Source organism: Coregonus lavaretus (assembly GCF_964263955.1).
Source record: "Coregonus lavaretus genome assembly, contig: HAP1_SCAFFOLD_7290, whole genome shotgun sequence".
Taxonomy (NCBI): Eukaryota; Metazoa; Chordata; class Actinopteri; order Salmoniformes; family Salmonidae; genus Coregonus; species Coregonus lavaretus.
Genome location: NW_028161252.1, coordinates 1 through 27,619, shown reverse-complemented (window position 1 = coordinate 27,619; position 27,619 = coordinate 1). Strand labels below are relative to the sequence as shown.

The 27,619-nt window shown below is 43.1% G+C and overlaps 1 pseudogene across 1 annotated transcript; it reads right to left on the bottom strand.

Annotated features, from left to right (window-relative positions):
- Positions 1–8: 8 nt before the first annotated feature.
- On the bottom strand, positions 9–25,508 carry LOC311120986 (short transient receptor potential channel 5-like; annotated as a pseudogene). The gene is made up of 7 exons: positions 25,360–25,508; positions 23,504–23,553; positions 22,105–22,244; positions 19,131–19,331; positions 17,472–17,593; positions 866–1,061; positions 9–113 (listed from the first exon to the last, which is right to left on the bottom strand). The product of its transcript is annotated as a short transient receptor potential channel 5-like (transcript).
- Between the last annotated feature and the right edge of the window lie 2,111 nt (positions 25,509–27,619).

Sequence of the window (27,619 nt, the reverse complement as noted above, 5' to 3'; positions counted from 1 at the left end):
ACTGATTTAGGACTGGGAACGATGTTGAAGGGAGGGGGCAGAGTACCCCCCTCATCAAAATAACTCATCCATAACTTGGTCCGGGCAAACTTCCACTCTATATCTGCGTGGTCCTGGAGGAGAGAGAGGGGGAGGAGGGGGAAAAGTGGGAGAGAGAGAGGGGGGAAAGATAATCAGTTATTTGGTCAATCAATAAATCAATCAATCAATGATAGGGCACAAATGAAAATCAATCAATGGTTGCAGATTACTTTAGTATGTACATCAGGGATTATCAACTAGATTCAGCCGCGGGACAATTTTTTTCTTGAGCGGATGGTCAGGGGGCCGGAACAATAATTACAAATAATTAGTAGACTGCAAATTGACCACAAGAAGCCAAAACAGATATAATATTTGACTAAAACATAATCATTTCAAACCTTGCTTACATTTGTATACCGTCATATATATCTCTCTATTATGCGTGGGAATACTTTGGAACAGATTTACAAAATTAAAATCACTTGGAGCTGAATTTAACATAGTTTTTTGTTTTTCTCCTAAAACTTTGAAATAAAATCACCCGCGGGGAACCCTGATGTATGAAGGATGCTTTGACACTGGTCTTGCACTGTGTAACAGCTTGAGATAATTAAATGTAACTTAGCGCTTACAATAAATCAATCAACCAATCAATTAGGGCTTGTTGCTTAGTGTAACCACGTGTGTTAACTCTGGAATAGATCAAATATATGATTGGCTGAGAGGGGAGAGGTTTTGAGAATCAATGGAGTATCATTTAGATGTTTAATAAGTAAGTCACTCTGGATAAGAGCGTCTGCTAAATTATGTAAATGTCAAATGTAATAGCAGTACTACTCACAGCGATGAGTTGATAGGAGTTGTTCATCATGGCGATCAACATGTTGAGCAGAACCACCAGAGAGATGACGTTATAGGTTCCAAACATGGTGGCTCCAACAAACTCGGTGAACTCATGACGAGCTTTAACATTGGTCACGTACAGGTTTAACAGGCCAAAGATGGACCAGAACAGAGACTGGAGGGTCTCAAATAACCTGGAGAAGGAGGGAGAGAAAGAGAGGGAGAGTTAGAGCGAGAGAGGAAGATAGAGAGAGAGAGAGAGAGAGAGAGAGAGAGAGAGAGATATATACATAATATGACATTTGAAATGTCTTTATTCTTTTGAAACTTCTGAGTGTAATGTTTACTGTTAATATTTATTGTTTATTTCACTTTTGTTTACTATCTACTTCACTTGCTTTGGCAATGTTAACACACGTTTCCCATGCCAATAAAGCCCTTAAATTGAAATTGAAATTGAAATTGAGAGAGAGAGAGAGAGAGAGAGAGAGAAGAAAAATAAATTACAATAATATATTTTACTTTACAAGGACTGAATGCTAAGTTAAGGCTAGGACAGAACAGATCCGGCTGCAACTTCAATAAGCACTGAGGTGTGATGTTAGAGAGGTGTCAAAGCCCTTGAGCCAATGGCAGGAGAGTTTCAGAGCCCTCCCCCACCCAAATGCAGAGGCCTTTGAAGCCTCCCTCCCGCTGTTCAGAGGTCATTACAGTACAGATGGATGTCACAAATGAGAATCAGAGAGACACGTTTTGCTGACTTCTATAAAAAATGGGAATGTAAGCAACTTAAATGTTCCACACAGACCATCCCCTGGTGACATATTAACACACTACCACTCTGTTAACAGTGCTATATTAACACACTACCCCTCTGTTAAGAGGAGGGGTGTTAAGCGATGGGTGGAAACTCAGGATACTAGACAACGAGGACTCTGAGTCAGCCAATGTCAACCTGTATAAGTCTGGAAAAGTATTGGTACAGGGCAACCCCAAACAGTTTCAGCTGGACTTTCACATAATCAAAGAGGGAGCGCAGCAGGAGAAGCTCTCTCTTGATAAAGAAATCCCCACCCCGAGCGTGTCAGACCAGACGTCTTCATTAAACAATCCCACAGACGAGCAACCCCAAGCGGAAAGTCAACCTCACAGCACAGAGTACTACTCCCTCATTGAAATGAAGGATAAATTCACCCAGCTGGAGGTAAGGCAGGTGGAGCTGGAACAGCAGTTGAACACACTCCAGTCAGCACAAAAAATAGTCCAGCTCAACAACACCCCCTCAACCAGACCCAGAGAGGTGGAGGTGGAGAGAGACATATCTGCACTTTGGACTGTGGTGAGACAACATCAACAGGAGAAAGAGCAGGAGCAGGAGAAGAACAGAGCACTAGAGGAGAGGATCAGAGTGCTGGAGGAGAAGGTGAGAACGATGACGGGTGACAGAGAACAACCCGTTAGAGAGCTGGCCACCCCTGCAGAGAAGCCAGCAGAACAGCCCACCCCAGACCCTGACCAAAGTCTCAACACCACAGCAGGACAATCAACCCCAGACCCTGACCATAGCCTCGACATCACAGCCGGACAAACAAATGAATAACCCCAAGCCCAGGGGATCCCAACCCCTCTGAGCACCCCCCGTCAGCCACCCTGATAGCCCTCCTGACGACCCCCCCACACCGACTGAGGACATATACAAGCCACAGATTGTACTCCTTATGAACTCAAACGGGAAATATATACAAGAAAATAAACTTTTTCCCAAACACACAGTGTCTAAACTCTGGTGTCCAAACATCCAGTGAGCCCTAGACCTTCTGTCAGAGGACCAACTAGGATCACCCAGCCACATAATAATACACACAGGCACAAACGACCTGAGAACACAGCAGGAAAGGGTGGCCACAGCACTCAAGGGAGTGATAGAAAAAGCATCTACTACTTTCCCCAACGCAGAAGTGGTTATCTCCACCTTGCTACCACGAAAATACTTCCACCCTGCTACCATACAGCGGGTAAACGCAAGTATTTCCAGTGACTGTGCCTCAAAACGAAATGTTTACTTGGCCCACCACTCCACCCTGGACTTGAACAGCCTTTACGAGCCACCCCTCCCCCCGGACCTACACATAGAGGACCCATGCCGAGAAGACCTACATGCAGTTCACAGCACCACCAGCCACAACTACACCCCCACCCCACCCCACCCCAACCAATCAAAACCCCCCCTAACCAACCATGCCCACACCCCATATAGACCCCCTCAGATCAGACCTATGCCCCTCCTACCCACCCCATGCCCCCCACTCCCGCAAAGAGGGCCTCAACATGAAAGTCACACATACGCCCAGGCAGTGAGCAGGCAAACAGGCCGAACCCCCACTCTTACACCCGCCCAAGCCAATGGCATGTACCAGATGCTCAGCAGGCTCTGCTCACAATTACTGGTCTGAGGCCAAACCACACGACTAACAACATTGGACACTTTATGGAACACGAAGCCTTCACTAACTCATCCTGGAATATCCAAGGCCTGAGGTCATCTGCCTTTGGCCTAAAGAGCAGGAACCTGGACTTCACCAAAGAAATCAGAAATACAGACACTGCCATCCTACAAGAAACATGGTATAGAGGAGATGGACCCACTGGTTGTCCTCTAGGTTACAGAGAGCTGGTTGTCCCATCCACCAAACTACCAGGTGTGAAACATGGAAGGGACTCAGGGGGTATGCTAATTTGGTACAGAGCAGACCTAACTCACTCTATTAAATTAATCAAAACAGGAACATTTTACATTTGGCTAGAAATTCAAAAGGAAATTATCTCAACAGAGAAAATTGTCCTCCTGTGTGCTACCTATATCCCCCCACTAGAATCCCCATAATTTAATGAAGACAGCTTCTCCATCCTGGAGGGGGGAAATTAATCAATTCCAGGCCCAGGGACATGTACTAGTCTGTGGTGAACCTACATGCCAAAACTGGACAAGAACCTGACACCCTCAGCACACAGGGGGACAAACACATACCTGGAGGTGACAGCATTCCCTCCCCCATATGCCCCCCTAGGCACAATTACGACAACATAACCCCCAAAAAATAAATAATAATCCTGCAGCTCTGTCGCACGCTGGGTATGTACATAGTCAATGGTAGGTTTCGAGGGGACTCCTACGGTAGGTACACCTTTGGCTCATCTCTTGGCAGTAGTACTGTAGACCACTTTATCACTGACCTCAACCCAGAGTCTCTCAGAGCATTCACAGTCAACCCACTGACACCCCTATCAGATCACAGCAAAATCACAGTCTACTTGAACAGAGCAATACTCAATCGTGAGGCATCAAAGCCAAAGGAACTGAATGATATTAAGAAATGCTATAGCTGGAAGGAAAGTAGTGTGGAAACCTACCAAAAAACTATAAGGCAACAACAAATTCAATCCCTTTTAGACAACTTCCTGGACAAAATGTTTCACTGTAATAGTGAAGATGTAAACTTGGCAGTAGAAAACCTAAACAGTATATTTGACCTCTCAGCTTCCCTATCAAATCTAAAACTGTCAAGCAGAAAACCTAAGACAACTGGTTTGATGAAGAATGTAAAAACCTAAGAAAGAAATTGAGAAACCTATCCAACCAAAAACATAGAGACCCAGAAAACCTGAGGCTACGCCTTCACTATGGTGAATCACTAAAACAATACAGATATACACTACGCAAAAAGAAGGAACAGCACGTCAGAAATCAGCTCAATGTAATTGAAGAATCCATAGACATTAACCACTTCTGGGAAAAGTATTGGTGTTGATGGTATCCTAAATGAAATGATAAAATATACAGACCACAAATTACAATTGGCTATACTTAAACTCTTTAACATCATCCTTAGCTCTGGCATCTTCCCCAATATTTGGAACCAAGGACTGATCACCCCAATCCACAAAAGTGGAGACAGATTTGACCCCAATAACTACCGTGGGATATGCGTCAACAGCAACCTTGGGAAAATCCTCTGAATTATCATTAACAGCAGACTCGTACATTTCCTCAGTGAAAACAATGTACTGAGCGAATGTCAAATTGGCTTTTTACCAAATTACCGTACGACAGACCACGTATTCACCCTGTACACCCTAATTGACAAACAAACAAAACAAAACAAAGGCAAAGTCTTCTCATGCTCTGTTGATTTGAAAAAAGCTTTTGACTCATTTTGGCATGAGGGTCTGCTATACAAATTGATGGAAAGTGGTGTTGGGGGAAAAACATACAACATTATAAAATCCATGTACACAAACAACATGTGTGCGGTAAAAATATCTTTAAAAAACACACACATTTCTTTCCACCGGGGGGTGAGACAGGGATGCAGCTTAAGCCCCACCCTCTTCAACATATATACAGTTGAAGTCGGAAGTTTACATCTACTAAGGTAGGAAGCTTCTGATAGGCTAATTGACATAATTTGAGTCAATTGGAGGTGTACCTGTCGATTTATTTCAAGGCCTACCTTCAAACTCAGTGCCTCTTTGCTTGACATCATGGGAAAATGTAAAGAAATCAGCCAAGACCTCAGAAAAATAATTGTAGACCTCCACAAGTCTGGTTCATCCTTGGGAGCAATTTCCAAATGCCTGAAGGTTCCACGTTCATCAGTACAAACAATAGCATGCAAGTATAAACACCATGGGACCACACAGCCGTCATACCGCTCAGGAAGGAGACGCGTTCTGTCTCCTAGAGATGACCGTACTTTGGTGCAAAAAGTGCAAATCAATCCCAGAACAACAGCAAAGGACCTTGTGAAGATGCTGGAGGAAACAGGTACAAAAGTCTCTATATCCACAGTAAAACGAGTCCTATATCGACATAACCTGAAAGGCCGCTCAGCAAGGAAGAAGCCACTGCTCCAAAACCGCCATACAAAAGCCAGACTACAGTTTGCAACTGCACATGGGATAAACGAGGAGAACCAATCCCCAAGAGAAAACGCGACTCGTCGACTGATACAGATGATATATGCTTTTCACCACTGGGTCTGGTAAGTGTGGAAAGCGAACTGTTGAAGTCGATAAATGACAAATTGGGCATACTAGAATTGGTCAGTAAGGACGTAAAAGAGTTGAAAGCGAGTCTTGACGAAAAAGCTGCGATAATGGAAACAGAAACCAATAAATTAAAAGTGACAGTAACTAAGATGGAAACGGACGTTAGGGAACTTAAAAAGGAGAGAATCCTTACTAGACATCCAGACATCCAAACTAGATCGATGAGAGAAAATCTAGTACTTACGGGTATTCAGGAAAAGGAGGGAGAAATAACAGAGAATATTATGAAGGTTTTCCTGCATACAGCGCTTCAAATCCCACTCGAGGCTGTCGATAAAATCCAACTCGAACGTGTACACCGTTTCGGACAAAGAGGACAGAAATGTGATCGCCCAATCGTTGCCAAATTTGCATTTTTTAAGGATAAAGCAATGGTTAAAAGCCTAGGAAAAAGACTTGCTGGCACGAAAATAGGCATGAATGATCAGTTCCTGAGGGAGATTGCAGAAAGGCGCAAAGTTCTGTATCCAATCTTCAAGGAAAATAGATTAAAAGGGAAACGTGTGGCACTTGTGGTCGATAAACTATATATTGACAACCAAATGTTCAGAGACACAAAGACTACTCCATAGAGGAGTCAAATAATGGAACACCCAATACTAGCAATGATAGGGATTGGAATATTAAATAACATTTATAGTAAATATATTATTTTAAAAAGGATAAAGCGATATAACAAGAAAAGATAACAAGCAGAATAATACATCTTCAAATACAACTAATTAGAACATGGCTTTTTTGGCGGGCAGGTGTTGTTTTGGCGAACGGTTGTTGGGGTTGGTCCTGTGTTTCTCCCTGGCATCCTTTCCCCCTTGCGGCAGGATGTGGGTGCGTTTGCTCCGCAGTGGTGTGCATTTTTGTGTTTGGAAAGGTGCTGTGTTAAGTGAGTGAGAGGGGAAATGGTTGCATAAACTAGAGCCGACGGGTGTCTATGAGCAGGGGTAGTGAGAGAGAGAGCTTTCAATTTTGTGTAGATGAGGGATATACATTTTAAAATATAGTATACATCTAATCTAATTTTGTATTGTCCTATCATGATGGAAAGATCCCCAACCCTATATCCTGGACACCCCACCTGAGCGACCCATACACCAAAGAGAAGTTCCCATGGACCTGCTGTGAGTATGCAGCCTAAACAGAGAAATAAATGCGGTCAGAGACCTACTTGAGCAGCACCGCCCCCTCAAGATTCTGAGCCTGCCTGGCAGGGTTGGTCCTACAAAGCCAGAGCCCCCTGATGGGAGAGCATTATATACAAGGAAATTCTCAAAGCTGCTAATGAGAACCTTGACGACCTTTTTACCTAGCCGGTGGGGATTCCGGTAGGGTATCCCCACCCAGGTAGTGGCAGTGCTGGCAACACTGGCTGCAGTAACCCATGGAGAGGGGGTCACACTCGGACAATCAGAGAGGGGGTTTATCAGGTGGCACAAAATAATCAAAGGTCTGACTGCACGGAGATGCTTGGGAAAAATGGTTACAACGTGGGACCAGAGTGTTTGTGTCTCAGGTGAAGAGGGTGGATCTGATCTCCATCACCTAGGACTTGACATAGATTAAGTAGATTAATCAAATCTCACATTCTTATCAATTTCTGCTCAATCTTGCATGCTTTCTCAATCAGCTGTAACTGTATGTGCACTCGTAAATCAGGTCCTTTCTTGAGTTGGGCTGTGGGATATAACAACCGTTGAGTATCTGATTTTATGGTGGATTGTGGAGGAGGGGGGTTGAGTGTGTTGGATTATGTGAGTATGTGCGTGTGTGTTTGTCTGGCATCTGTTGTGGGGGGGTGGAGATGTTGGGGGGGGGGTGGGGGGGTGGGGGGTGGGGGGGTGGGGGGGTATGGGATGGACCACGGTAATTATTTGCTAGGATAATAATTGCTTGTCAATAAATTAAATGTAATACAATGGCAATCCGGGTTATATGTTAAAATCCTACGCATGAACTGCCGACATTATTACGCATATTAATTGATAATGATGGAAAATAAGATATGCAAGATATTTGAATAGATATATATATTTTTTAATAGTTATATATAGAGGTGACAGCATTGGAAATGCTTTTGGCGGTTAATCTGCTTCTGTTTTGTGGGTGCCACTGTGTGCTGTTTTCGATGGATGGGTCCTGGCCTCTCGGGGCCTTAGGGATGCGGAGGGACGTGGGTGGGATGCTGATCACTGGGATGACGGCCCAACCTGGGATGGGGAGGGGCTTTAGCGGGGGAATTAGTGGAGAACAATTGAAGGGATACTTAGTAGCAATGCAAATATCATGGTACAGCTATATGAACACTCAATCATTATGGTATTTTTTATTGGTAAATTTACAAACATATATAATGATAAATAGACTTGAAACTTGTATCTCATTATGGTGTATGGTGAAATAAGTATAGCCAGTTATAATTGTAATGGCTTAGCTGATAATAACAAAAGAAGAACAATATTTACATGGCTCAAAGAGAAGGAATATAATATCTATTGTATACAGGAAACTCATTCAACAATTCGAGATGAAGTAGCGTGGAAAAAAGAATGGGGGGGGGGAAATATACTTCTCCCATGGGCAAAGAAATTCAAAAGGGTTGATGATATTAATTAATAGTAATTTCGATCCGAATGTGCAAATTGTCCAAATAGATACACAAGGTAGATGGATTATTTTAAATATGTTATTGGACAATAAACAGATATGGCTCATTAACATTTACGGACCAAATAATGATGATCCACACTTCTTTGACAATATATATATAATAAATTATCAACCCTGCAAGCAATTCAAGACAATATTATTATGGTGAGGGATTATAATACTGTTTTAAATAGCTCAATGGACCGTAAAGGAAATCACACCACAAACAATCACCCACATGCTCTTAAGGAAATCGTGAATGTCATGGATACATTAGAACTAGTAGATATATGGAGGCTTAAATATCCTGATCTAGTGAGATATACATGGCGGAGACTCAATCAAGCTAGTCGTCTTGACTTCTTTCTTATCTCATTCTCGTTGGCACCAAAAGTTTAAAAAGTGTTGATAGGGGACAGAATGCGGTCGGACCATCATATAATTGGCATATACATTACTCTTACTGAATTTCCACGTGGGCGAGGATATTGGAAATTTTATCAAAGCCTATTGGATGATAATTAATTTTTAACTAGGACAAAGGAATTTATAACTGACTTTTTACAACATAACATAGGTACAGCAAATCCCCTTATTGTATGGGACACCTTTAAATGTGCCTTTAGAGGCCATGCAATTCAGTACTCATCTCGAAAACAAAAGCAATTTAGGTCAAAAGAGTTTATACTAACAAAGGAAATAGAAAGTCTAACAGAACAGATAGATGGCAATAAAAACTGTAACATAGAGGCTCAGAATAAATTAGAGGAAAAACTAAAAGAAATGGAGAAACTTATTCAAGAAAGATCAAGTGTAATATATTATAAAAATAAAGCAAACTGGATGGAATATGGGGAAAAATGCACCAAATTCTTTTTAAATCTTCAACATAGGAATGCTACCAAAAATAATTTAATGAAACTGGTTACAATTGACGGAGTAACCCATGATTCACCAAATTATATTTTGAAGGAACAAACAAGGTACTTTAAGCATATGTTTTCGTTTCAGTCGCCTCCATTTCCTCTAACTGAAGCTAATTGTAGAGATTTTATTTCTATTGATAATGTAAAATTAACAGCCAAACAGAAAGACTCGTGTGAAGTTGAAATTACAGAGGAACCTCTGGATGCAATTAAAGACTTTAAGTCCGGGAAAACTCCAGGGTTGGATGGCATACCAGTCGAAGTATACCAAACCTTTTTTTATATACTAAGAGGACCGTTATTAGCATGTTTTACCCACTCCTATGTAAATGGTAGATTATCTGACACTCAAGAAGAAGGTCTGATCTCATTATTACTGAAACAGGATACAAGTGGAAAATATAAAGATCCAGTCCATTAAAAAAATTGGAGGCCCCTTACACTTCAGTGTTGTGATGCAAAAATCCTAGCAAAATGTATAGCGCATAGAATTAAAAAGGTATTGTCGGATATTATTCATTCTAATCAGACAGGTTTTTTTTTTTACATGGAAGATACATTGGAGATAATACAAGGCTCAGAGAAACCAGGCCTGCTATTCATAGCAGACTTCGAAAAAGCATTTGATAAAAAACGACTGGGGTTTATATATAAATGCCTGGAGCATTTCAATTTTGGTGAATTTTTTTATAAAATGGGTCAAAATCATGTATAGTAACCCTAGGTGTAAAATAGTAAATAATGGCTATTTCTCAGAAAGTTTTAAACTGTCAAGAGGAGTGAAACAAGGTTGTCCACTATCGGCATATCTATTTATTGTGGCCATCGAGATGTTAGCTATTAAAATCAGATCCAACAATAATATCAAGGGATTATAAATCCAGGGCTTAAAAACAAAGGTGTCATATTACGCTGATGATTCATGTTTTCTTTTAAATCCACAACTAGAATCACTCCACAGCCTCATAGAGGATCCAGATACATTTTCTAATCACTCTGGATTACAACCAAATTATGACAAATGTACTATATTACGTATTGGATCAATAAAAAATAAAAATGTTACATTGCCATGTAGTTTACCAATAAAATGGTCTGATGGTGATGTGGATATACTCAGAATACATATCCCAAAGGAAATAAATGATCTCACTTCAATAAATTATAATAGAAAGTTAGCAAAAATAGATAAAATCTTGCTACCATGGAAAGGTGGGTGCCTGTCAGTTTGTGGAAAAATCACCCTGATTAACTCTTTAGTATTATCCCAGTTTTCCTATTTGCTTATGGTCTTGCCTACGCCTAGCGAACAGTTTTTTAAATTATATGAGAAACAAATACTCCATTTTATTTGGAACAGCAAGCCAGACTAAATTAAACGGGCCTATTTATATAATGAATATGAATTTGGAGGACAGAAATGATTAAATATTAAAGCATTAGACCTATCACTAAAAGCTTCAGTCATACAAAAGTTATACTTAAATCCGAACTGGTTCTCTATCAAATTAGTAAGATTGTCTCACCCAATGTTCAAGAATGGCCTTTTTCCCTTTATTCAGATTACAACCACTCACTTTCAGTTATTTGAAAAGGAAATAATCTCCCAGATATCACTATTTCTAAAACAAGCCATAGAAAGTTGGTTGCAATTTCAATTTAATCCTCCAGAAACGACAGAACAAATATGTAAGGGATCGGGGGTTGGCTGGGTCTAGACAGAGTCTGACACTTCCCCGATCTACAGAGAGGGGGAGTCATCAGACTCGATCTGGTTCACCTGAGTTCTGAGCACACCTGTCAGTAATTAGGGTAGAATATAAGGTGTGCTCAGAAGTTCAGTCGGTGCGAGGTATTGTTCCATTGTGACTTGCTAAGCGTTGTGTTCCGAGAGAGAGAGAGAGTTTGTTGTTTTTGATTACCCGTGTATCCGACCTGTGCCTTGTTGTTTGACTCCCCAAATTGCTTAATCCTCTGCTTGTCTATCCCAGTGATTACCGTACTCTGACCCTGTGCCTGTACCCTCGACTACGACTACGCCCGCTCCCTTGGTACCTCTGCCTGTCTCTGCCTGGCCCGGTTTTGACCACAGCTCGCCCGACCACGATTCAGCTATTCCCTTGTCTGTACTCTAATAAAGCATCGCAATTCTGCGATTGGATCTTACCACTCTGTCCGAGTATTCATTACAAAATAATGCAACTGTCACGCCTAGTTTGGTCAGGGTGTGAATATATTCTAGGTTTTGTATTTCTATGTTTGGCCGGGTATGATTCCCAATCAGAGGCAGCGGTCGCTCGTTGTCTCTGATTGGGGATCATACTTAGGCAGCCAGTTTTCCTGCCTGTGTTGTGGGATCTTGTTATGTTCATGTTTAGGCTTGTGTGTTAGCCTTTGGGCCGTCACGGTTAAGTTTGTTGTTTTGGTTACTGTTTCGTGTGTTTATTAGTTAATAAACGTGTTCGCCGTTCACGCTGCACCTTGGTCCGTCCCGTTCCTTAACGTACGTGACAGCAACAAATATTGTGGTTAAACTCAAATATAATAATTGACAAAAAAACTTTTTTTTTGGACAAAAAAAAAAAAAAAAAGGTATAATCTTTGTAAATGATATCATCGGTAGGACTGGTGGAGTTATGTCGCACATGCAGCTAACAAAAACATATGGAAATGTCTGCTCTACCCAAAATTACAACCAAATAATTGCAGCCTTACCGCAAAAATGGAAGAGGAAAGTGGAAGGAGGAGAAAGTAAGGAACTTGTCTGTCGGCCTTACATTAAAGAACATAATTGGTTAAGGAAAACTGTGATAAATTAAAAAGTATATCAGTTTCATTTAAGGACCAAAGGATTGACAGCCGTCCCATATAGATCGCAAAATAGTTGGGAAGAGATTTTTGACGTACCGATCCCATGGCACAGTGTTTATGAACTGATACGCAAAACGACACCAGATTCAAAACTTAGAATCTTTCAATTTAAATTATTATATAAAATTCTTGCTACCAATAGAATGTTATTTATATGGGGGATACAATCTTCCCAGCTCTGCAGATTTAGCTGTGAAGAGACAGAATCATTAGATCATTTTTTTTGGTACTGTCCATTTGTAGCTTGTTTTTGGACACAGGTCCAGGAATGGCTAAAGGATTGCAATATTTACCTGGAGCTAACCCTGCAGATAGCACTACTGGGTTATCTGAAAAGTCATAGTCAATCGATCAATAACATAATAATACTATTAGCAAAAAATATTATTTTCAATTCACAATCTGTAGAAACAATGAGAATAGAAAGGTTCAGAACTTTTGTAAGACATCACAGTACAGTTGAAATATATATGGCAAATAGAAATCCTATATGGATGGTGTTCAAAGATAGATGGGAGGTGTTGAATGGAATTCAAGGATGGGATTAATAACAACTAACAACAAACAATAACAAGATAACTAATAATGTAGGCACACTGTGTCCATAATAAGTGTATGGGTTGTAGGTTGGGAGCTTTTGTGAAGGAGCACAGTTAGAAAGATATGCCATATAGAAGCAAACCGGATGGACATCATGAAAATGATCGGAGAGGTTGAGAGTAGAAGAAGTTCAGGAGAAAGAACAAACAAAATGTAATTATTGTAAAATTGACCATAAAATGTCCATAAAATGTAGATAGTGGGTATGGGCTGGAAGTAGAGGCCTAGGCGTTGTTGTTCACTAGTTTACTCCAAGTGGGGAAAGGGTGGCGGGGTTGGAAAGTAATAAAGGGGAATATATATATATTTTTTAAAGGTGTATGTATGTATATACAGTGAAGGAAAAAAGTATTGGATCCCCTGCTGATTTTGTACGTTTGCCCACTGACAAAGAAATGATCAGTCTATAATTGTAATGGTTTATTTGAACAGTGAGAGACAGAATAACAACAAAAAAGTCCAGAAAAATGCATTTCAAAAATGTTATAAATTGATTTGCATTTATTGAGGGAAATAAGTATTTGACCCCTCTGCAAAACATGACTTAGTACTTGGTGGCAAAACCCTTGTTGGCAATCACAGAGGTCAGATGTTTCTTGTAGTTGGCAACCAGGTTTGCACACATCTCAGGAGGGATTTTGTCCCACTCCTCTTTGCAGATCTTCTCCAAGTCATTAAGGTTTCGAGGCTGACGGTTGGCAACTAAAACCTTCAGCTCCCTCCACAGATTTTCTATGGGATTAAGGTCTGGAGACTGGCTAGGCCACTCCAGGACCGTAATGTGCTTCTTCTTGAGCCACTCCTTTGTTGCCTTGGCCGTGTGTTTTGGGTCATTGTCATGCTGGAATACCCATCCACGACCCATTTTCAAAGCCCTGGCTGAGGGAAGGAGGTTCTCACCCAAGATTTGACAGTACATGGCCCCGTCCATCGTCCCTTTGATGCGGTGAAGTTGTCTTGTCCCCTTTGCAGAAAAACACCCCCAAAGCATAATGTTTCCACCTCCATGTTTGATGGTGGGGATGGTGTTCTTGGGGTCATAGGCAGCATTCCTCCTCCTCCAAACACGGCGAGTTGAGTTGATACCAAAGAGCTCGATTTTGGTCTCATCTGACCACAACACTTTCACCCAGTTCTCCTCTGAATCATTCAGATGTTCATTGGCAAACTTCAGACGGGCATGAATATGTGCTTTCTTGAGCAGGGGGACCTTGCGGGCGCTGCAGGATTTCAGTCCTTGACGGTGTAGTGTGTTACCAATTGTTTTCTTGGTGACTATGGTCCCAGCTGCCTTGAGATCATTGACAAGATCCTCCCGTATAGTTCTGGGCTGATTCCTCACCGTTCTCATGATCATTGCAACTTCACGAGGTGAGATCTTGCATAGAGCCCCAGGCCGAGGGAGATTGACAGTTATTTTGTGTTTCTTCCATTTGCGAACAAGCTGCTTGGCGATGGTCTTGTAGCCATTTCCAGCCTTGTGTAGGTCTACAATCTTGTCCCCGACATCCTTGGAGAGCTATTTGGTCTTGGCCATGGTGGAGAGTTTGGAATCTCATTGATTTATTGTTTCTGTGGACAGGTGTCTTTTATACAGGTAACAAACTGAGATTAGGTGCTCCTAATCTCAGCTCGTTACCTGTATAAAAGACACCTGGGAGCCAGAAATCTTTTTGATTGAGAGGGGGTCAAATACTTATTTCCCTCATTAAAATGCAAATCAATTTCTAACATTTTTGACATGCGTTTTTCTGGATTTTTTGGTTATTATTCTGTCTCTCACTGTTCAAATAAACCTACCATTAAAATCATAGACTGATCATGTCTTTGTCAGTGGGCAAACGTACAAAATCAGCAGGGGATCAAATACTTTTTTCCCTCACTGTATGTATGTATGTACAGTGGGGAGAACAAGTATTTGATACACTGCCGATTTTGCAGGTTTTCCTACTTACAAAGCATGTAGAGGTCTGTAATTTTTATTATAGGTACACTGTGAGAGATGAAATCTAAAACAAAAATCCAAAAAATCACATTGTATGATTTTTAAGTAATTAATTTGCATTTTATTGCATGACATAAGTATTTGATCACCTACCAACCAGTAAGAATTCCGGCTCTCACAGATCTGTTCGTTTTTCTTTAAGAAGCCCTCCTGTTCTCCACTCATTACCTGTATTAACTGCACCTGTTTGAACTCGTTACCTGTATAAAAGACACCTGTCTACACACTCAATCAAACAGACTCCAACCTCTCCACAATGGCCAAGACCAGAGAGCTGTGTAAGGACATCAGGGATAAATTTGTTGACCTGCACAAGGCTGGGATGGGCTACAGGACAATAGGCAAGCAGCTTGGTGAGAAGGCAACAACTGTTGGCGCAATTATTAGAAAATGGAAGAAGTTCAAGATGACGGTCAATCACCCTCGGTCTGGGGCTCCATGCAAGATCTCACCTCGTGGGGCATCAATGATCATGAGGAAGGTGAGGGATCAGCCCAGCAGGACCTGGTCAATGACCTGAAGAGAGCTGGGACCACAGTCTCAAAGAAAACCATTAGTAACACACTACGCCGTCATGGATTAAAATCCTGCAGCGCACGCAAGGTCCCCCTGCTCAAGCCAGCACATGTCCAGGCCCGTCTGAAGTTTGCCAATGACCATCTGGATGATCCAGAGGAGGAATGGGAGAAGGTCATGTGATCTGATGAGACAAAAATTGAGCTTTTTGGTCTAAACTCCACTCGCCATGTTTGGAGGAAGAAGAAGGATGAGTACAACCCCAAGAACACCATCCCAACCGTGAAGCATGGAGGTGGAAACATCATTCTTTGGGGATGCTTTTCTGCAAAGGGGACAGGACGACTGCACCGTATTGAGGGGAGGATGGATGGGGCCATGTATCGCGGGATCTTGGCCAACAACCTCCTTCCCTCAGTAAGAGCATTGAAGATGGGTCGTGGCTGGGTCTTCCAGCATGACAACGACCCGAAACACACAGCCAGGGCAACTAAGGAGTGGCTCCGTAAGAAGCATCTCAAGGTCCTGGAGTGGCCTAGCCAGTCTCCAGACCTGAACCCAATAGAAAATCTTTGGAGGGAGCTGAAAGTCTGTATTGCCCAGCGACAGCCCCGAAACCTGAAGGATCTGGAGAAGGTCTGTATGGAGGAGTGGGCCAAAATCCCTGCTGCAGTGTGTGCAAACCTGGTCAAGACCTACAGGAAACGTATGATCTCTGTAATTGCAAACAAAAGTTTCTGTACCAAATATTAAGTTCTGCTTTTCTGATGTGTCAAATACTTATGTCATGCAATAAAATGCAAATGTTTTACTTAAAAATCATACAATGTGATTTTCTGGATTTTTGTTTTAGATTCCGTCTCTCACAGTTGAAGTGTACCAATGATAACAATTACAGACCCCTACATGCTGTGTAAGCAGGAAAACCTGCAAAATCGGCAGTGTATCAAATACTTGTTCTCCCCACTGTATCTATATATTTATATATAGATAAACATGGGGGATTGGAAGTGATGCAGACAATTACATTGATGGAAGTTACAATCTATCTGCAATATTAAGCTGTTTACTGTAAATTTTTTATTGTTTATTTCTGATCTACCCCCCCTTCTATTATTTTGGAACTTTTGTGAGTGTAATGTTTACTGTACATTTGTTATTGTTTATTTCACTTTTGTTTATTATCTATTTCACTTGCTTTGGCAATGTCAATAAAGCCCTTAAATTGAAATTGAGAGAGCAAGAGGGAGAAAGAGAGAGAGAGAGAGAGGGGGGGGGGGGGGGGGGGTGAGAGAGGGGGGGGGGGGGGTGAGAGAGAGGGTGAGAGAGAGAGAGAGAGAGAGAGAGGGAGAGATGGAGAGAGAGGGAAAAAGAGAGAGAGAGCGAGAGAGAGAGAGAGAGAGAGAGGGAGGGGGTGAGAGAGAGAGAGAGGGAGAGATAGAGAGGGGGTGAGAGAGAGGGTGAGAGAGAGAGAGAGAGAGGGAGAGAGAGAGAGGGGGGTGAGAGAGAGAGAGAGATAGAGATGGAGAGAGAGGGAAAAAGAGAGAGAGGGAGAAAGAGAGAGCGTGTGTGTGTGTGTGTGTGTGTCCTTACTCATAAATATTCATAACAGGCGTGTCTGAGAAGTGTTAATTTGCATTATGTGTGCCATCGAGTGTGTCTCTAATCGTACTGATAGATTACAGTCAATAACATCATCATCACCTAGAACAAACGCCAACGTCGATGACTTGGCTGGGACAGTGCCCCCTCAGCAAGACCAGTGGAGCACAACCCGTTGTTGCATCCCAATAATCTCTCCTTCCTCCTGAAGTGTGCACCCGTTCACTACTCCACACAAAGATAAAATGTGTGTGTGTGTATATGTGTGTGTGTGTGTGTGAGTGTGTATGTGCGTGTGTGTGTGTGTGTATGTGCGTGTGTGTGTGTCTTACGTTGAGAAAGCGTTATTCTGTTTCTCACAGCGGATGCCCTTGCAATTGTTGGGTTCATCTGAGGCGTTGGTCTCGTAGTAGAAGTACAGCTGATTCAGACCGTTGGCAAACGCTAGCAGGACCTAGCAGATACAATGATTAGACGTTAGCTAGCAGGACCTAACAGATACAATGATTAGACGTTAGCTAGCAGGACCTAACAGATACAATGATTAGACGTTAGCTAGCAGGACCTAACAGATACAATGATTAGACGTTAGCTAGCAGGACCTAACAGATACAATGATTAGACGTTAGTTAGCAGGACCTAACAGATACAATGATTAGACGTTAGTTAGCAGGACCTAGCAGATACAAGTATGAGAATAAAAAAATAAAAAATGTATGCACTCACTAACTGTAAGTTGCTCTGGATAAGAGCGTCTGCTAAAATGACTAAAATGTTTAAAAAAATACAACGATTAGACGTTACCTAGCAGGACCTAACAGATTCAACGATTAGACGTTAGCTAGCAGGACCTAACATGTACAAGGATTCAACGCTAGCTGAGTACTTTCTTATGCGTCATGTTCCAAATACTACACCCTACAACCTTTTCCAAATGCTACAACATTTTCCAAATGCTACACCCTGTTCCAAATGCTACACCCCGTTCCACATTATACACCCTACAACCTGTTCCAAATACAACGATTAGACATTAGCTAGCAGGACCTAGGAACAGATACAACTATTAGACGTTAGTTAGCAGGACCAAGCAGATACAAGGATTAGACATTAGCTAGCAGGACCTAGAAACAGATACAAGGATTAGACGTTAGCTAGCAGGACCAAGCAGATACAAGGATTAGACGTTAGTTAGCAGGACCTAGGAACAGATACAAGGATTAGACGTTAGCTGAGTACTTTCTTATTCTGCAAATGCTACACCCTATTCAAAATGCTACACCCTTTACCCTGTTCCTAATACTACACCCTACACCCTGTTACAAATGCTACACCCTCCACCCTGTTCCAAATGCTACACCCTCCACCCTGTTCCAAATGCTACACCCTCCACCCTGTTCCAAATGCTACACCCTCCACCCTGTTCCAAACGCTACACCTTACACCCTCTTCCAAATGGTACACCCTACACCCTGTTCCAAATGGTACACCCTACACCCTGTTCCAAATGGTACACCCTACACCCTGTTCCAAATGGTACACCCTACACCCTCTTCCAAACGCTACACCCTACACCCTCTTCCAAATGGTACACCCTACACCCTGTTCCAAATGCTACACCCTACACCCTGTCCCTGTTCTGTTTAGCCTGAGCCCTATGGTCCTTCTAGACAACAACCGAATGGCTCTATTCAACCATGACAATACAATCTAGTTGTCAGCCACAGGTGTGATTTCATGTCTGTTGGCCCTCAGGACAAACCAGTTGACAGTCTGAGGTGTGTGTGTGTGTCTGGCCCTCAGGACAAACCAGTTGACAGTCTGAGGTGTGTGTGTGTGTCTGGCCCTCAGGACAAACCAGTTGACAGTCTGAGGTGTGTGTGTGTGTCTGGCCCTCAGGACAAACCAGTTGACAGTCTGAGGTGTGTGTGTGTGTCTGGCCCTCAGGACAAACCAGTTGACAGTCTGAGGTGTGTGTGTGTGTGTCTCACCAGACAGTAGATGAAGAGGAACTTGAGTATATCCAGCAGCATCCTTCCCAGTGAGATCTGTAGAGGTCCCAGGTGGGAATTGGCCGTGAACAGGGAGATGAGTCGTAGAGAACTGAAGATATTCGCTATAGCAAACAATGCTTCTGCTATCAGGGTAGGGTGCCACATCTCCCACTCTTCTCTAGGACGGGATGAGTTGTACTATGGAGAGAAATAGAGAGAGAAATAGAGAGATAGATAGAGGGCAGAGAGAGAAATAGAGAGATAGATAGAGGGCAGAGAGAGAAATAGAGAGATAGCGAGCGAAAGGAAGGTTGAAATGGAGAGAAATATGTGGATGGATTTACACCATGTCAAAATTCAAACCCGTCAGTGTTGAGCTCGCCCGATTCTACATTTCTGCTTCTTGGCCAGAATCACAGGAATCCATCTGCTTCTCTCTCTCTCTCTCTCTATATATATATATATATATATATATATATATATATATATATATATATATAGCAGACGCTCTTATCCAGAGCGACTTACAGTTAGTGAGTGCATACGTTATTTTATTTTTCATACTGGCCCCCCGTGGGATCTTCTCCAAGTCATTAAGGTTTCGAGCCTGACGTTTGGCAACTCGAACCTTCAGCTACCTCCACAGATTTTCTATGGGATTAAGGTCTGGAGACTGGCTAGGCCACTCCAGGACCTTAATGTGCTTCTTCTTGAGCCACTGCTTTGTTGCCTTAGCTGTGTGTTTTGGGTCATTGTCATGCTGGAATACCCATCCACGACCCATGTTCAATGCCCTGGCTGAGGGAAGGAGGTTCTCACCCAAGATTTGATGGTACATGGCCCCGTCCATCGTCCCTTTGATGCGGTGAAGTTGTCCTGTCCCCCTCACAGGCAGCATTCCTCCTCCTCCAAACACGTTGAGTTGAGTTGATGCCAAAGAGCTCCATTTTGGTCTCATCTGACCACAACACTTTCACCCAGTTCTCCTCTGAATCATTCAGATGTTCATTGGACAACTTCAGACGGGCCTGTATATGTGCTTTCTTGAGCAGGGGGACCTTGCGGGCACTGCAGGATTTCAGTCCTTACATTTTTTACATTTTTAGTCATTTAGCAGACGCTCTTATCCAGAGCGACTTACAGTTAGTGAGTGCATAAATTTTTCATACTGTCCTTCACGGCATAGTGTGTTACCAATTGTTTTCTTGGTGACTATGGTCCCAGCTGCCTTGAGATCATTGACAAGATCCTCCCGTGTAGTTCTGGGCTGATTCCTCACTGTTCTCATTATCATTGCAACTCCACGAGGTGAGATCTTGCATGGAGCCCCAGGCCGAGGGAGAATCAAATTAAATCAAATCACATTTTATTGGCCACATATACAGGGGGGTACCGGTGCAGAGTCAATGTGCGGGGGCACCGGCTAGTTGAGGTAGTTGAAGTAATATGTACATGTGGGTAGAGTTAAAGTGAATATGCATAAATAATTTACAGAGTAGCAGCAGTGTAAAAAGCTGTGGTGGGGGGTGGGTGTGGGGGGGGGCAGTGCAAATATTCCGGGTAGCCATGATTAGCTGTTCAGGAGTCTTATGGCCTGGGGGTAGAAGCTGTTGAGAAGTCTTTTGGACCTAGACTTGGCACTCCGGTACCACTTACCGTGCGGTAGCAGAGAGAACAGTCTATGACTAGGGTGGCTGGAGTCTTTGAAAATTTTGAGGGCCTTCCTCTGACACCGCCTGGTATAGAGATCCTGGATGGCAGGAAGCTTGGCCCCAGTGATGTACTGGGCCGTATGCACTACCCTCTGTAGTGCCTTGTGGTCGGAGGCCGAGCAGTTGCCATACCAGGCGGTGATGCAACCAGTCAAGATGCTCTCGATGGTGCAGCTGTAGAATTTTTTGAGGATCTGAGGACCCATGCCAAATCTTTTCAGTCTCCTGAGGGGGAATAGGCTTTGTCGTGCCCTCTTCACGACTGTCTTGGTGTGTTTGGACCATGATAGTTCGTTGGTGATGTGGACACCAAGGAACTTGAAGCTCTCAACCTGTTCCACTACAGCCCCATCGATGAGAATGGGGGCGTGCTCAGTCCTCTTTTTTTTTCCCTGTAGTCCACAATCATCTCCTTTGTCTTGATCACGTTGAGGGAGAGGTTGTTATCCTGGCACCACACGGCCAGGTCTCTGACCTCCTCCCTATAGGCTGTCTCATCGTTGTCGGGGATCAGGCCTACTACTGTTGTGTCGTCAGCAAACTTAATGATGGTGTTGAGTCGTGCCTGGCCATGCAGTCATGGGTGAACAGGGAGTACAGGAGGGGACTGAGCACGCACCCCTGAGGGGACCCCGTGTTGAGGATCAGTGTGGCAGATGTGTTGTTACCTACCCTTACCACCAGGAAGTCCAGGATCCAGTTGCAGAGGGAGGTGTTTAGTCCCAGGATCCTTAGCTTAGTGATGAGCTTTGAGGGCACTATGGTGTTGAATGCTGAGCTGTAGTCAATGAATAGCATTCTCACGTAGGTGTTCCTCTTGTCCAAGTGGGAAAGGGCAGTGTGGAGACGGTATTGAAAAACCATTCTGTGGATATTTTCCAAATACCCCGGTATACGGTATATACGGTAATACCGCCCAAGTCTAATGAATATTTCACAACGAATGTTCCGGAACTGAACATCAACTTCTGGGCGACTCTCCAAAGGTTTCCCTCCACACCAAAAAGGGGAGGACGGCTCATAACAATGCCTGGAATGGAGTGAATGGAATGGTATCAGACATGTGGTTTTCATATGTTTGATACCATTCAATTCACTCCATTCCAGCCATTACACTCCATTCCAGACATTATTAGGAGCCGTCCTCCCCTCTGCAGCCTCCACTGGTGCGTACAGTGTATGTGTGTTTCTACCTGTGTGTGTGTGTGTGTGTATGTGTGTGTGAGGGGTGTGTGCGTGTGTGTGTGTGTGTGTCTTACCTTAACGTAAGCTACTATCTTCAGTGATATAGTAGCCAGGTAGAGGAGTTCATAGCAAAATCCATGAGGTTCCACCAGTCATGAATATATTCAGTAAACCCCTCCATCCCACATCTCCTTAATCTCAGCCCAGATGAAACCTAGAGAGAGAGAGAGGGGGGGGGGGGACAGGGGGAGAGAGAGGGGAGGGAGAGTGAGAGAGAGAGAGAGAGAGAGAGAGAGGGGGAGAGAAAGATAGAGAGAGAGAGAGAGAGGGGGGAGAGAGAGCGAGAGAGGGGGAGAGAGAGTGAGAGAGAGAGAGGGGGAGAGGGGGGGGGAGAGGGAGAGAGAGAGAGGGGGAGAGGGGGGGGGAGAGAGAGAGATAGAGGGATAGAGAGAGGGGGGGGAGAGAGTCAGAGAGAGAGGGAGAGGGAGAGAGGGGGAGAGAGAGAGAGAGAGAGAGAGAGACAGAGAGGGGGGAGAGAGAGAGAGTCAGAGACAGAGAGGGGGGGAGAGAGAGAGACAGGTGGAAAACATGTATTTTTTGAACATTTAGCGAATTTATTGAAAAAGGAAATACATAAATATTAATTTACATACGCATTTACACCCCTGAGTCAAAACTTCGGCAGTGATTACAGCTCTGAGTCTTTCTGGGTAGTCTCTAAGAGCTTACCACGCCCATTACTCTTTCTAAATTATCCAAGCTCTGTCAAATTGGTTATTGATAATTGCTGGACACCCCTTTTCAGGTGTTGCTATAGATTTTCAAGTAAATTTAAGTCAAAATTGTAACTCGGCCACTCAGGAACATTCAAAGTCTTCTGGTAAGCAACTCCAGTGTAGATTTGCCTTGTCCTGCTGAAAGGTGAATTTATCTCCCAGTGTCTGGTAGAAAGCAGACTGAACCAGGTTTAGCTTTAGGATTTTGCCTGTGATTAGCTCCATTCCATTTATTTTTTATCCTGAAAAACGACCCAGTCCTTAACGATTACAAGCATTCCCATAACATGATGCAGCCACCACTATGCTTGAAAATAATGGAGAGCGGTACTCCGTAATGTGTTGTATTGGATTTGCCCAAAACATAACACTTTTTATTCAGGACAAAAAGTTAATTGCTTTGCCACATTTTTTTCCCAGTATTACTTTAGTGCCTTGTTGCAAACAGGAGTGCATGTTTTTGGAATATTTTGTGTTAATGCACAGGATGCATTTTTTTTGCCTACACACAATACCCCATAATGTCAAAGCAGGATTATGTTTTTCAAAATGTTTACAGATTAATAAACACACACGCACGTCACAATCTCACAGCAGAATTAGATACCCACACTCCCCCTTCCCCTCTCACACTCACCCATGGTAATATCCCCCTCCCCCCCCCCACCCCCCACAGACACACTATTTCTCTACTCACCCAGTACCCATGGTAGTATCATCCATTCAACAACAGTAGGGCGGAGGACCCTGCATTAAATGACATCAAATTGGATCAATGTATTAGCTAGTCATGAATGGTTAAAAACATGAAAATCATCTTCCTGGACAGCAACAACCATACAAAGTATCACGGAAACACTGGTCCTTAGGTTACAGATGAAATCCATCAATCTCTTACATATATTTAAAATACACTACTGTTCAAAAGTTTGGGGTCACTTAGAAATGTCCTTGTTTTCGAAAGAAAAGCAATTTTTTTGTCCATTAAAATAACATCAAATTGATCAGTAATATAGTGTAGACATTGTTAATGTTGTAAATGGCTATTGTGGCTGGAAACGGCTGATTTTTAATGGAATATCTACGTAGGCGTACAGAGGCCCATTATCAGCCACCATCAGTCCTGTGTTCCAATGGCACGTTGTGTTTACTAATCCAAGTTTATCCTTTTAAAAGGCTAATTGATCATTAGAAAACCCTTTGCAATTATGTTAGCACAGCTGAAAACTGTTGATGTTGTGATGATTAAAGAAGCAATAAAACTTGCCGACTCCGGGATGCTGACCTTCTAGGCAGAGTTGCAAAAAAATAAAAGCCATATCTCAGACTGGACAATAAAAATAAAAGATTAAGATGGGCAGTCTGAGATATGGCTCTTTTTTCTTTGCAACTCTGCCTAGAAGGTCAGCATCCCGGAGTCGCCTCTTCACTGTTGACGTTGAGACTGGTGTTTTGCTGGTTGTCACGTTCGTTCATAGACGGGGTCAGACCAAGGCGCAGCGTGATAAGCATACATGTTTATTTAACGAATAAACACAACGACAAAACAATAAACCAACGATACGTGACGTCCTAACGGTACACACAACAAACCTCACACGGAACAAGAGCCCACAACCCACTAGTGCCAATAGGCTGCCTAAGTATGGTCCCCAATCAGAGACAACGAGTGACAGCTGCCTCTGATTGGGAAACACACCCGGCCAAACATAGATCTAGACATACTAGATAGAAAACATAGAACTACACAACATAGAAAATCACACCCTGACTCAACAAATAAGAGTCCCCAGAGGTCAGGGTGTGACAGCGGGTACTATTGAATGAAGCTGCCAGTTGAGGACCTGTGAGGTGTCTGTTTCTCAAACTAGACACTCTAATGTATTTGTCCTCTTGCTCTGTTGTGCACCGGGGCCTCCCACCTCCTCTTTCTATTCTGATTAGAGCCAGTTTGTGCTGTTCTGTGAAGGGAGTAGTACACAGTGTTGTACGAGATCTTCAGTTTCTTGGCAATTTCTCGTATGGAATAGCCTTCATTTCTCAGAACAAGAATAGAAGAAAGTTATTTGTTTCTGGCCATTTGAGCCTGTAATCAAACCCACAATTGTTGATGCTCCAGATCCTCAACTAGTCTCAAGAAGGCCAGTTTTATTGCTTCTTTAATCAGCACAACAGTTTTCAGCTGTGTTAACATAATTGCAAAAGGGGTTTTCTAATGATCAATTAGCCTTTTAATTAGCAAACACAACATGCCATTGGAACACAGGACTGATGGTTGCTGATAATGGGCCTCTGTACGCCTATGTAGATATTCTATAGATAGCTTACAATAGCTATCTATATTGTAGATAGCTACAATAGCCATTTACAATATTAACAATGTCTACACTGTATTTCTGATCATTTGATGTTATTTTAATGGACAAAAATATTGCGTTTCTTTCGAAAACAAGGACATTTCTAAGAGACCCAAACTATTGAACGGTAGTGTAGATTCAAATAAATTTCATTTCATTTAAATAAATGTCTGTTGTTTGTTTTGTCTTGGGTTACCTGCATGTGTAGGTTGGTCCTGGCGATGTGTTGGGAGGCGAGGAGGAGGAGGAAGAGGAAGTTCAGATAGGAGGCTGTGTGACAGATAAACTTGATGAAGGGTTTCTCACAAACACACCCAGGGAAGACTTAGGGGCTAGGAGGTAGATCTGGAGAGAGAGAGAGAGAGAGAGAGAGAGAGAGAGAGAGAGAGAGAGAGAGAGAGAGAGAGAGAGAGAGAGAGAGAGAGAGAGAGGAGAGAGAGAGAGAGAGAGAGTGAGAGAGAGAGAGAGTGATGAGAGAGAGAGAGAGAGAGAGAGAGAGAGAGAGAGAGAGAGAGAGAGAGAGAGAGAGGAAGGAAGCGAAGTGAGATAGGGAAGGAGGAGGGAGAGGAGAGAGGGAAAGAGAGAGAGGAGAGGGAGGGTAGAGAGAGAGGGATGGAGAGAGGGAGGAGGGAGAGAGAGAAGTGGAGGAGAGAGGGAGGTGAGGAGAGAGAGGAGAGGGGGGAGGATGGAGGAGAGAGAGAATGGAGAGAGAGGAGAGGGAAGAGAGAGAGGGAAGGAGGAGAGAAAGAGAGAGAGGAGAGAGAGAGAGAGGAAGGGGAGAAAGCAAGAAAGAAAGAGAGTGGGCGGGAGAGAGGAGAGACGTGAGAGAGAGGGAGGAGGAGAGAAAGAGAGGGAGAAGTTAGTTAGGGTTCCAGAAACGTAGGGAACCTAAGGGAACTTAGGGAAGCTAAGTTTCTAGGTTTTTCCGAAATCAAACTACTGAACCCCATAAAAGCAGAGTCAAGCCAAACTGTCCTGAGCTGGTTTAGTTTCTGGAACCATTATGAAAGGACTATGTGAATAGAAAATACCAGGGACCGTAAGTATCAAGCGTCTTAGAGTAGGTGTACTGATTTAGGATAAGTACTGTCTTTGGATATAATAAATAACATTACATGGATTCAGAAAGACTCTCAGAGTAGGAGTGTTGATCTAGGATCAGTTTGGCCTTTTAGATCATAATGAGTAAGATTATATGACTGAGATTACACTGGTCCTAGATCAGCACTCCTGCTCTGGGACGCTTGATACATACAGTGCATTCGAAAAGTGTTCAGACCCCTCAACTTTTTCATACTTTTTTTCATTTAAAAAAAATGGATTGAATAGTTTTTTTCCTCATCAATTTACACACAATACCTCATAATGACAAAGGAAATACAGATTTTTTATTTTTTATTATTGCAGATGTATTAAAAATAAAAAACGGAAATATCACATTTACATATGTTTTCAAACCCTTTACTCAGTACTTTGTTGAAGCACCTTTGGCAGCGATTACAGCCTCGAGTCTTCTTGAGTATGATGCTACAAGCTTGGCACATCTGTATTTGGGGAGTTTCTCCCATTCTTCTCTGCAGATCCACTCAAGCTCTGTCAGGGTGGATGGGGAGCGTCGCTGTACAGCTATTTTCAGGTCTCTCCAGAGATGCTAGATCGGGTTCAAGTCCGTGCTCTGGCTTGGCCACTCAAGGACATTCAGAGACTTGTCCCGAAGCCACTCCTGCGTTGTCTTGGGCTTTCTGCTTAGGGTCGTTGTCCTGTTGGAAGGTGAACTTTCACCCCAGTCTGAGGTTCTGAGCGCTCTGGAGCAGGTTTTCATCAAGAATCTCTCTGTACTCTTGCTCCGTTCATCATTCTCTCGATCCTGACTAGTCTCCCAGTCCCCTGCCTCTGAAAAACATCCCCACACATAATGCTGCCACCACCATGCTTCACCGTAGGGATGGTGCCAGGTTTCCTCCAGACGTGACGCTTGGCATTCAGGCCAAAGAGCTCAATCTTGGTTTCATCAGACCAGAGAATCTTGTTTCTCATGGTCTGAGTCCTTTAGGTGCCTTTTGGCAAACGCCAAGCGGGCTGTCATGTGCCTTTTATTGAGGAGTGGCTTCGGTCTGGTCACTCTACCATAAAGGCCTGATTGGTGGAGTGCTGCAGAGATGGTTGTCCTTCTGGAAGATTCTCCCATCTCCACAGAGGAACTCTAGAGCTCTGTCAGAGTGACCATCAGGTTCTTGGTCACCTCTCTGACCAAAGCCCTTCTCCCCCGATTGCTCAGTTTGGCCGGGCAGCCAGCTCTAGGAAGAGTCTTGGTGGTTCCAAACTTCTTCCACTTAAGAATGATGGAGGCCACTGTGTTCTTGGGGACCTTCAGTGCTGCAGAAAATGTTTTGGTACCCTTCCCCAGATCTGTGCCTCGACACAATCCTGTCTCGGCGCTCTACGGACAATTCCTT